We start from the raw sequence: 12266 nt of genomic DNA on the forward strand, positions 1-12266 counted from the left end.
CAGTTGTTGGCCTATGGCAGTCTGCCAGACTATGTTTGTGGTCCCAGTAGTGAAATAGCAGCAGGCGGCAGTGCAGAAGCTTAATGTGCCTGCTGCAAAGAACATATACCTGATGCAGATCACAAAATGCATATGATGTAAATAAGTCAGTGAGTCACTGCTTTTGTCAGAGAAATCCTTTTGTTACTTGCAGTTCCTAAGTAAAAATCCTAACATACAACAGCGAGCTATTAACTGTCATGTAAGAGCTGCAGGCAAAGTGCAAGGAAAAAATTGGAGCGTTATCTTTTTTCCCCACAGTCTTTGTTTCATTACCCTACTGTTTCAAAAATAAATTGTTATCTTTTCATTTTCAGCATCTGACAACCTGAAACAATACCGCATTTTGGGGCAATTTTTCAGCAAACAACAAGAGGACCCCAACCTCCTTTGCTGCTCTTTCACCCCGGCTACAACCCAGCAAACACCAGTGTTAAAGGTAAGGAAACTGATGCTATATATTTTTTTACATGGGAGTTAGGGCTATGTATGTGGTCACTCTCCAGGCCCTCAAGCAGTGTCTCAGTGCCTCCAGCAACCACTATGGCACAGAGAGGCAGGAGGCAGTACGGCTGTATTTTAGCAGTCATTTTGTGGAAAGGGGAGCTGTTGGAGATGTATTACGATAATGCACAAGATATATGTATTTATACTGAAATTTGATATTATTGCACTGCACCTTATACGTTGTACTTTGATTATTGACAGGTTTCTTTAATATATATATTGGTAAGGCCAGCAACACACTATCATGAATACAGTACAAGAGCTGATTGCAAGGTCATTCCAGGCACGGCCACTTGAACAAAAACTACAGATAAAGCAATTAGGACCTCATCAGCCTGAAATAAACCTACAGCAAACTACACAGGACAGAGGAAAAATGTCAAAACGTACATTCTCAAATGCCTGGTACACAAAAGCTGATTGGCTTACAGGGTGCCCTATAAAGAATTCTCTGTTCTGCTTCCCCTGCTTGCTGTTTGGTGGTGACTTTTCTTGGACACAACAAGGACTGGTGGACTTAAAGCATATATCTGAAAAAATAAAGAAGCATGCACTCACAAGAAATCATCTGGAAAACCTGACAAGACTGGGAATGTTGAGGGAAGACGCACCAATTGAGCAGCAGATAAATGATGCATATCGCAAATCCATTCAAAAACACATGAAGCTGTTGATAAGAACAGACAAAATCTATCCAAGATCATTGATTGCATTCGTTTCTGTGGTGCTTTCGAACTGGCATTGCGAGGCCATGACGAATCAGAAACTTCCTCAAAACCTGGGATCTTCCTAGGTCTAGTGCATTTAATGTCAACCATAGACAAGGATTTGGAAACACATTTAGCATGTGCTACAGTCTTTAAGGGCACCGCTAATACAATACAAAATGAACTCCTTGACTGTATGCTCGAAATTATAAGAAGCCATATTGTGCAAGAGTTGCAAAACACAGACTTTGTGGCTATTCAGGCTGATGACACCACTGATGTGGCCACTAAAACACAGTCTGTGTTAGTGTTTCGGTACCTTGACAGTGACAGAAACGTTGTGGAGAGGTTCTATGGTTTCACACATTTAAGAGACTCTAGTGCAGCAACCATCACTGAAGCTATACTGTGTCAACTGAACTTAATTTTCCCGGACCTGCCTCAAAAACTTATCGCACAAAGCTATGATGGTGCGTCCGTAATGAGTGGAAGCCTTGGTGGAGTACAGAAACAAATTCGAGATGTGTACCCTAATGATCATTTTGTGCACTGTTACGCCCACCAACTCAATCTAATTATGCAACAGGCGGTATCAAAGATCAGAGAGACACGAGTTTTCTTTCAGGATATCAGAGGCATAGCAGCATTCTTCACACGTTCCCCCAAAAGAACAGAAGCCCTTCATGAGATTGTGGACAAATTCGTACCAAGGGGATCCTCAACTCGTTGGAACTTTCACATTCGTACAGTCAACTTAATCTTTGAACATAGGGAGGGCCTTGAGAAATGTTTTGTCGCCATAGGATCCTGACAAGACTTTGATCACACAAGTCAGAATGAAGCCCATGGCTTTATTAGAACACTACAAGACAAAGAGTTTCAGTTCTTACTGTTTTTATTTCATGAAATAATGCGTGATGTTGATGCGTTATACGATCAGTTACAACGAAAAGACATAGATACTGTCTCTGTGAAAGGCGCTACATCTACATTTGTACAAAAGATAAAGAAAGTGAGAGATGGGGTTGACGATTTAGAGAGCAAACTGCCGGAGCATTCTACTTTTGCAAACCGCAGGCAAAACATCACCTCTCTGGTTCGAATTGGAAAGGAGATATGTGACATTGTAATTGTGCAGGCACAAGAACGTTTTTCATTCACAAAACATTTGGTGAGTGCCACTTTATTGCAAAGTAAAGAGTTTGCACAATATGATGAATCCTTCCCTGAGCGTGCTCTGAATCAGGCTGTGAAAGCATACCTATGCTCTAAAAAGAGCAGCTGAGAACTGAGTTAACTGTACTCTACGGAATGCCTGTGTACCGGAAGGCCACAAGCGCCTTGACTTTGCTGAGTTTAATTCATAAACTGCATATGGAAAACTCACTTACAGAGACAGTGACTTTACTAAAAATTGTGATTACGACTCCAATGACAACAGTAGAAGCTGAACGATGTTTTTCAGCCTTAAAGCGCATAAAGACATTCCTCAGGAACACCATGCTAGAGGAAAGACTCAATGCTTTGGCGATGCTCTCTGTAGAGAGCAAGCTAGTCCAAAAAATACCGGACTTCAACATGAAAGTAATTGACAAGTTTGCTACACTGAAAGACAGACGTGCTGATTTCATTTACAAAAAGTGAATGCTGCTACTTGTTTGTTGAATAAAAAAAAATACTGATTGAGGTACTCAGAAATGCATTGTTATCTCTGTTTATAAAAGTGTTGTAGTGTTTGTTCTATTTGAAGACTACACAGATTTTACTGATCAAATGGCATATTAAGCACATTTTGTTTCACCTTAACACTATCATCTGTGTGGAAAGACATGCGTGATAGTCGCATGCGTTCTAATGGTAAAGGTAAGGCGTGGTTCCCAATGCTTTGTGAAGGCTGTTTCCCAACTGCTGTGCAACTTCTTCTACTCTTAGAGCTGAGATTTCCATGAAAGTCTTACAGTCTGAATTCAGCACCTGAGCATAATAGGACGGAATGTATGAAGCTCTGTGGTTATACTGAATAAGCAGCTACCTATGTTATGCTATCTATTAATGTAATAACTGCACTTTCACAGTTGCTTTATTAACCTTCCTGCTTTCTCAAATTTGCTTGAAAATGCACGATTTTTCTTCTTTTTTTTCAGCCCACCAGCATGGGGCCAGGCACTGGTGATATGTCCTGTTGGTTCCCTGGCGATCCATTTCAAAGAAAGGTGTCACCTTTCTTTGAAATGGAGGGGCCCCCCTCCCCAGGCCTCTCAGGGATGGTATCTGGATACATAAGGGAGGGAGACGCTCCCTTCAATTGAAAGGAGACCCATTCACAGACACTGTGGCCCATTGTCCATAATTTTGGCGTCCCATAGTTTTAACTTTTAGCCCACAAGCAATTCTCACACCTATCGGACTGAAGGTGTGAAAAATTCTTGTGGGCTCAAAGTTAAAACTGTGGGGGGCGACAAAATGCTGGACAATAGGCCTCCCACAGTGTCTGTGAATGGTCTCCTTGCAAGGGGCCTCTTATCTACATTAGAGGGGCCTCGCACATTTTCTTTTAGCCCATGGCCTCGCAAATCCTAGAACCGGCCTCTGGTAACCAATTAAAGCTTGCCTAGATTAGAATACTGATCAGACTGCAGTGCTTGCGCTCCGCGGTGCTGTGTGACAATTTACAACATACACTATAGTCAGTGGCAGCAGGCTGCAGACTGGCGTCAGCGTGGCCAAAGTACTTACTTGAACTTCAGTTCCGGGCTGACTGTGTCTCTGTCTACCGTGTCCTGGTTCGGCGGCGGCGGCAACGGCGGTGAGCTGCACGGGGACCTGAGGCGGCACAGCACACTGATTGCAGTCTCCCACACTCCCCGCGCCCTGGCCGCAGCACGGTCTGCGCCCACGATCATCACGATCATGCCTATCATGATGCGCGGCAGCCATGTAGAGAGTCAAATGAGTCACTGGTTGATGCTGGCCTCGTCTCCTGCTGGTCCAACACAGCCTGGTATAATTTATGCGCAGACATCAGCGCTGCGCACCAGGACTCGACTCTAACATTCGAGTCCCCCACGCTTCTGATCAACCTCACTTCCTTCCTCCTGTGTTCAGGATGTGACGGAGGCAGAGGTCACATCCAGATAATCCCCCCACGGTGTGACAGCCAGTAGCAACCCCTGCTGAGGGCAGGCCCTGCCCTGGGTGAGTATCGGTAATTCGGCAGTGTCAGTCAGTGACTGACAGCTGCGCCGCAGGCGGGATTATGCAGCCAGGCAGCAGGGTAGATATTTATTTTCTAACATTGTAGCACTAGACTCAGCAAACTGTTTATTCAGGATTCTGAGCCTGCTGCTTGCTGGCAAGTCCGGGGAGCAATGCAGAACCGGCACACTGTGTCACAGGTGCCGGCGGCGTGCGCTAGCACAGCGTAGCCAGTTTCAGAGTGGCATTAAAAATCCTGCCTGACAATGCATTTCAGTGCAGTGATGGGGAACACCACACTGAAATGCGTTAGAGTCACACCTGATGATGTGCTGGGATATGTAATTTTTACCGTACAGATTTGTTATTGGCTGAAGTCGGTAAGGAAGTAAATGTAATCCGAACTGTTGTACCACTATGTGTCTATAAAGATATTCAATCACACTTGTTAGCACCATGCAATGTTAAACACTTGCTGGTTCCATTGTGACGTGCAATGGAACCTCCGGAAGGTATTAAGGGGACATCATCGTATGCCTCAGATTCTTTCCCTGTCAGCTGTTCACCTGACAGCCGCGCTCCTTGCCGGCTGCTTGTGGGCCTTTTGTTACTTAAATAAATACACTTTAATACTACTTAAATTTCCAGAGCTTTATTCATTACCTTTCAATACTTTAATTTGGCGACTAGGGTTTTTTCAGAAAAATTACGGAGGATTCTACAGGCCTGCAACAGTCTTCAAGGAGGAATTTACACTACAGAATCTATGTTCACAAGAGAAATCTTTCAGGTGAGTTACTACATTATTTGTTCTTCGAGACAGGCATTCCTATGCTAATTGTCAAATGCATTCTGCATTCAATTTCTTTCTGTCACCAGTTACCTTCGAAGACGTTGACAGTTGATGCTGGCAGTTTGTTTCCGTTGACTGCCTCTTCGCCTCTCAGCTGTAACGGTCAGGTGACGCATTTGCATAGGAGTATATGGATGCAATGCACGCAACGTGATGTGCGTGACTCCATTTTGTTCAAGCACTTGTAAGTATTGCATATGGAGACTGCCTGTGTGGAAACTGTTCGACACAAATCAAATACCGGAATCTCCATAATCGTAAAAAAGGAATTCAGGTATTTGAAGAACAGTTTAACCTGTTTGTTGCTTCGAACGATCTGCGCCAGTGCTGAACGTTCGAAGAAACGGGTACGGGCTCATCGGCCAACGGACGTGCGCAGCACTGGCAAGGTAGTGCTCGTGACAACCGTTGGCCGACGGCAGCACTAAAGGGGTTAATATAGCGATACTATTTTAAACCAAAATGTTGACTGCTTTTATCTTTGGCAAAGCATTCAGCAGTATTTGTGTTTTTCATAACCACCAGAGGGCACACTTTCCTAGCTAATACATTTCAATGCATTTGAGTTTTGTGTTGCCACTTGACTGAGCAATATAAAAGGTTCATAATATTAGATTCAAAATTACGTCCACTATTAAAGTAGAGAGAGACTTTGGTGCAGTTAATATGTCTCAGAACTCAAACATAAGTGCTCCAGTACCATTTTTACAAGAACCTGGCAAACCTTCAATGAAATGGAGGAACTGGTTACGCGCATTTAAAAACTATTTAGTGGCAATTGATGGGAAGAAATACGAACCAAAAAAGAAAAAAAGACATCATGTTCGGGTTACTGGGAGTTGCTGGCCAAGAGATGTTTGATAGTTTACCAGAGTATGAGGTTCCAGCTGGTCAGTTCATTCCTTTAGATGAATTTCAAGAAGCAGTTAAACGTCTTGAAAAACAGATTGATGGGGAACCCAATATTATGATAGGCATGCCAAGTTTGCTATGAGAAAACAACATGAAAACGGGAATATTGAAGAATACATCGCCTGCTTGAGGGTGCTAGCCACATAATGTGGATATAATTATATGGTTGATGTTCACAGTGTCCACACAAGGGGTGGTTGGGGTCCTCCTGATCCTCATGACTGTTATGCAACTGGCTGTTGATAATATTGTAAAGATAAGTTTTTTTTCACGACTAGGGCAATTGCAATGTGTGATTGTACCCTGTTGGACATACTGTGCAGGAGATGAAAAACTGGTGAAACTTGAGAATTAAGGTTATACAACATAAAGAATTAAATGTGTGAGTAACGGGGAGGGGGGTTCTTGTTTATAAAAATCGACTGGTTTCGAAAGTCCTAGAAGTCGCTAGCCTACAGTTATGTTGTCTCCCCAGGGCGAGACGGTGGGTATTGGGGATTGTGTGTAGGTTTACCACATAATTGCTACAATATGATACATGCTTATCCTATACATGTGCTGTCCGACCCGCGGACACCCCCATTTGCCACGCCGCAGGACCACTGGGTTGTCGGCTGAAGAGCTGTGTTATTCTTGACGTGATAAGCTGACTCTATGTTTAACGCAGCCGGCCCCAGGGTTGTAGGCTCATTGCTGTGTTATTACTAGTGTGCACAATAAACATTTTTTGAAATAAAAAAATAATAATAATTAAAAAAAAATTATATGGTTGATGTATATATTAGGGATCAATTTGTCTTCTATTGTTATGAGAAAAAGATTCAGGAAATACTTTTGTCATTAAGAAATCCAACGCTTCAAGAGGTAATTGACATTGCCAAAAGTATTGAGCATTCTTTAGAAAGCTCAAAAGAACTGTCACCTGCTCAGAATCTGAAAACAAATGTATTTTCCCTACAGGATAAAAAGAAATATGGCCAGAAAAATGAGCCAGTAAACAAAACAAGTAATAGCGCAGATTCTATTACCTTTGTCTGTTTCAGATGCGGATCAGAATTTCACAAAACTGATTTCCCGGGATGCCCAGCTATTGGTAAGAAATGTACAAAATGTTACAAGTTTGGTCATTTTGCTGGAGTTTGCAAACATTTTAGACCAGGAAATTTTCAAAAAATAAAACTGAGCAACGTTGAAGAATTTGACGAGGAGATGTGTTCGAACATTGTACTTACTGTTGATGATAAAAATAGTGATGTCAAAGGACCGATTGGAGCTGCCCACATTGTAAATGTAATGTAAATGTGCTGGACTTGTAAAGCGCACAGCTGCCCGTAAGCGTCCCGGCGCTTGCTTAGGGAACCCGTCCTGGTATTCCCCTGTGAGAAACCCCGGCAGGGTGTCCACAAGGTGAAAGCCAGGCATCCCGCCGCGAGGGGCCGTAGCATTGGTGAAGTTGAACTGAATATAATGGCAGACTCCGGGTCTCCCATCACAATTGTTTCGGACACAAAATATGAAAATAACTGGTCACATGTTGGACTTATAGCATCAGATGTCAATCCGAAAGCATATGGTGACTTTGATATAAATATGTTGGGATATTTTCAAGAGTCTTTAAATGTCAAAGGCAGGTCAATTTCTACAAACATGTACGTCGCTCAGCGAGGACGTAATATTGTGGGGTGGAAGGACTTAGCACGTTTAGGAATTATCCTCAAACCTGGTGCAGATGATCCAATAATTTTGAGTGATATCTTGGTTGCCTCTGTCCAGTCTTGTTTCCATTCTTCTTCGCAATATAGTTTAGATGCTGTTCTAGGAAAATATGAATCGTTATTCGAAGATCGCATTGGGTGCGTAAAAGGTTATGAGCATGCTACCAAGATAAAGAAAAATGCCATACCTATCAAACATAAGGTAAGACCAGTACCGTTGTCAATTAGAAAAGATTTTCAAACATTACTTGATAAATTAGTTGAGGAAGAGATCATTGAACCAACGGATTCTTCCAAATGGATTTCGGCTATTGTTATCATTAAGAAATAGAATGGCGAACTCCGCCTATGTGCCGACTTGAGATCGCTTAACAAAAATATTTTGGTGGATTTCCACCCTTTGCCTAAAATTCAAGAGATCTTAGCAGCTACCTCTGGATCCAAATATTTTTCTCTGATCGATCTCAAGTCGGCCTATCATCAAGTTAAACTCTCTGATGATTCCAAAGACTACACTACTTTTGTGACCCCGTTGGGAGCATTCAGATTTATTAGACTTCCCTTCGGATTGGCATCATCCGCCTTTGTTTTCCAAAAATTGATGGAAAATATCCTCAAGGGTGTGAAGGGTGTTGAGAAATTTCAGGACGATATTTTGATTCATGCTTCTACAGTTGATGAACACAACTACATTCTTGATACTGTTCTTAATAAGGTTAATAAGAGAGGTATGACTGTAGCTAAAAATAAGTGCACATTTCTACAACAGGAGATTGAGTATTTAGGCCTTTTTATCAGTGGAGATGGCATCAGGCCCAAACTAGATTTAGTAAAAGCTATCTCTGATGCCCCTAGACCAGAAGATAAGGATTCACTTAGGTTTTTCTTGGGCCTCAGTGAATACTACGCACGATTCATTGAGAATTACGCGGACAAAGTGGAACCGTTAAGGTGCCTACTGCATAAAGGAGTCAGATTTGATTGGTCCTCTGAACAGGATTTACCTTTTTTGGAGATTAAACGTGTCATTGTCAATGCCCCTACTCTACACCCATTTGACTCTGAAGGCACCAATATTGTTACTGTGGATGCAAGTGCCGTGGGTATAGGAGCTATATTCACACAAAAAGTTAAGAATTCCATTCATTCTGTGGCCTTCATTTCCAGGAGGTTGCATGATTCAGAGAAAGCACTACAGCATGATAGAGAGGGAGACTTTGGCCTGTGTGTGGGCAGTTGAGAAACTGAAATTGTACTTGTGGGGTAAGCAATTTGAATTGATCACTGATCACAAGCCTCTTACTTATATAGTAGACAGCTGTGGCAGAGGTAACGGTAAGGCCACTGCCAGGTTGGTTAGACTTATTGCAAGACTCCAAGAGTACAATTTTACCATAAAGCATATAGCAGGAAAAGATAATATTCGTGCAGACTTTTTGTCTAGGTTACCTGTGATGTCTTCAGAACCACAGCTGGAAGAAGACACAAAGTGTGTTGTTTCCGCAGTTGATATTGTAACAAACACTGAACAAAATTGTAATGATTCTGAGTGGTTAGAACTTGTCAGCAAGGATACTGTATTGAATAAAGTTAAAGAGTTTATTGTAGGTAAGGGCCACCAATAAGAAACTTGACCTTTGAGTTGAAAACATGTTTCCAAGTCAAAGATGAACTCAGTCTCGTGAATAATTTTCTCTTTCGGGGCGATATGTTGATTCCTCCATCCAAGTTGAGAAAAAGGTTAATTGAGATAGCACATAGAAGCCATCCTGGGTCTACCATGACAAAAAAAGATGTTAAAAATGTACTATTGGTGGCCAGGAATGGATACTGATGTAGACTTGTTTGTAGATGCTTGTGTAGTATGTTTGAACTCCGATAAACATTGGAAACCCAGGGTAAACGAGATGCAGATTGTATCCAACCCTAGCAAGTCTTGGAACAAAATTGCTATAGATTTTGCCGGTCCATTTAACTTGCTGGAAATTTATTGTATATTTTAAATTTTGATTACTGACTATTACAGCAAGTGGATTCATTTTGACTTTGTTACGACCATTGACACCAGTACAGTTATATCATATTTAGAAGGACGCTTTTCCATTGAAGGACTTCCTTGTACTTTGGTATCCGACAACGGGAAGCAATTGACATCAGACAAAATGGTTTCCTTTCTAAACAGCAATGGCATTGCTCAAGAAAAAACTCCCTTCTATTCTCCTAAATCAAATGGACAAGTCGAGAGGATCAACAGATTTTTGAAAGAAGGCATTCAACTTGCCATTGCATCCAAACTTCCTGTTAAAAATTCTTACAGGAGAAAGTAAACGTACAATTTTACTACAACTAGTGTTACCGGCCATTCTCCTTTTAGGTCTCGCAGAGGCATGGGCGGAGCAGCAAAGCTGCTGCCATGCCTAAGCGAGAGATATTGTTAGAAAAGGGTACTGTAAGGCCGCCCCTCTTTTCCATTGGGTAGCGTCAGCGTTGATGGTAAACGCTGGCTTCCCATTAGAAAAGAGGGGTGTTGGACTTGGCCCTTTTCCCCAAACATTTTTCGCTTTTTGCCCCCCTAATTTCAGGATGTCTCCCCCATGGTAAAGGTCACTGTATAGGCCATGTGAGATATGAGATGCCCTGTTTACTGTGGAAATGTGACGCCATAGTGTGTGCACTTATTTAACCCCCATTGTAAACATGCACCCTGATGAAATGCTGTATTTGAAATGGCTGCCAAGGCTATGTGTTGTGGCACCTGACTGCAGTGGGTTAGCGGTCTAGTCGTTAGGTACCCAGCCACCCCAGCCTTTGGAGGGAAAGCCTGGCACCCAGGGTGCTCTACTCCTCCCCCTGAGCCAGTTTAAACCAGTTCCTCAGAGACTTCCAGAAGCTGCTGGCACTGTCTGGGAGGTGGGGTGAGGAGGGTATAAATAAGGGGGATGTGCCACCATGTGCAGAGAGGCAGAGCTGGGACAGGAATGTGAGAGGACCTGCTGCCAGGGGGTACCACCACTTGGGCCTGTGTGATGGACCCTGCACCCACCTAGAACCCCCCTACTGTCCTCAGGGCTAGTGGAAGCCCCACTTCAGGAGTTCAGGTTGCCGTGTAGGAGGAGGGCCACGCTACAGTGGGAATGGTAAAAGCCTACCGCCCTGTTTTGATTACGTCCCCACTAACTGCTGACCTGGCCCAGTAGTGCCTGATGCTCTGTCCCCCGGGCCCCTGAAGAAGGAGGGCCCCCCTAGGTCCCTGAAGCTTCCGGGACATTGCGCCACGCAAGCGCTGCGCCCAGAAGTGCCTAGAAGGGAAGGAGCACCTTGGACCCACCCCAGGAGGTGAGGAGTGTTACCCTGGGGCTTGCTGGTGGGACTGTCTGGCCCCCTTTCGCTGTGCTGCCTGCCAAGCGCTATAATCTTGAAACTGGGTGCCTAGAAGCGCTGGGCTGCAGAAGTACTGTGTGGCCCAAGAAGGAACTGTGGAGCTGAATAGCGCTGCGGGTGCCTACCCCACGTGTTTGCGCCCTTTCGCAGAGTGGAAACACCGCGGGTGCCTACCCCGCATTTTGGCGCCTCTGTGCAGATCTAATTTAAGGCGGGAGCCTACCCCGCGCTGTGCCCGCAATCACCGCTGCAGCCCAGTACCTGTAAAGCGCTGTGGGGAAAAGAGCGCTAGCTGGGCAATTCACCGCCGCGTCCCCCCCCACTGCTTGCCGAGGCGCAAACCTGCCGACCGCTGCGAAGGTGCTGCATCGGAGCGCGCCTGAGTTCGAGTATCACCACCGCGGCCCCAACGCAAACATCCTCATCCCTGCGGCGGCCCCCGAAGCCAGGAGAGGGCCGCCGCCACATTCCGGTAGGCCGCGCGGGGCCTGAAGCCCACACCGACACCATCACGTGACGGGGGCGCCCGGCCGTGTCATCGGCCGCGTCATCGGCCGCGCCCCCCGCCCCCGCCTTTGCGGCCGGCTGCTGACAGTGAGGCTGACACGCCCCCGAAGCCCGCACTGCTATTGGCGGCCGCGGGCACACCTCCTCAAGCCGCCTGTGATTGGTCCTGGGGCCGGGAAGAGCCGGGAGGCCCGGGACCAGGAGAGAGACCCGCGCGGAGGGGGCTCAGGAGGAGCACGAGAGCCCCCATCAGCCATCTCAATCCCCGGAGGGGCGCCACACCCCCAGGAGACCCAGACACCGCCGGAGGGCGCCAAAGTGATCAGGCCCCCCCCCCCAGGGTGTCACACCAGCCGAGGAAATCACCGCAAGAGCCCGATGAGTGGGGGCCTCATTAGACTGTGTTGGGGGGGTGTGTCGGGGCACAGGGTCGGTGCCCGCCCACGGGAT

The sequence above is a fragment of the Lissotriton helveticus genome, chromosome 11 (genome assembly GCF_964261635.1).
Source record: "Lissotriton helveticus chromosome 11, aLisHel1.1, whole genome shotgun sequence".
Taxonomy (NCBI): domain Eukaryota; kingdom Metazoa; phylum Chordata; class Amphibia; order Caudata; family Salamandridae; genus Lissotriton; species Lissotriton helveticus.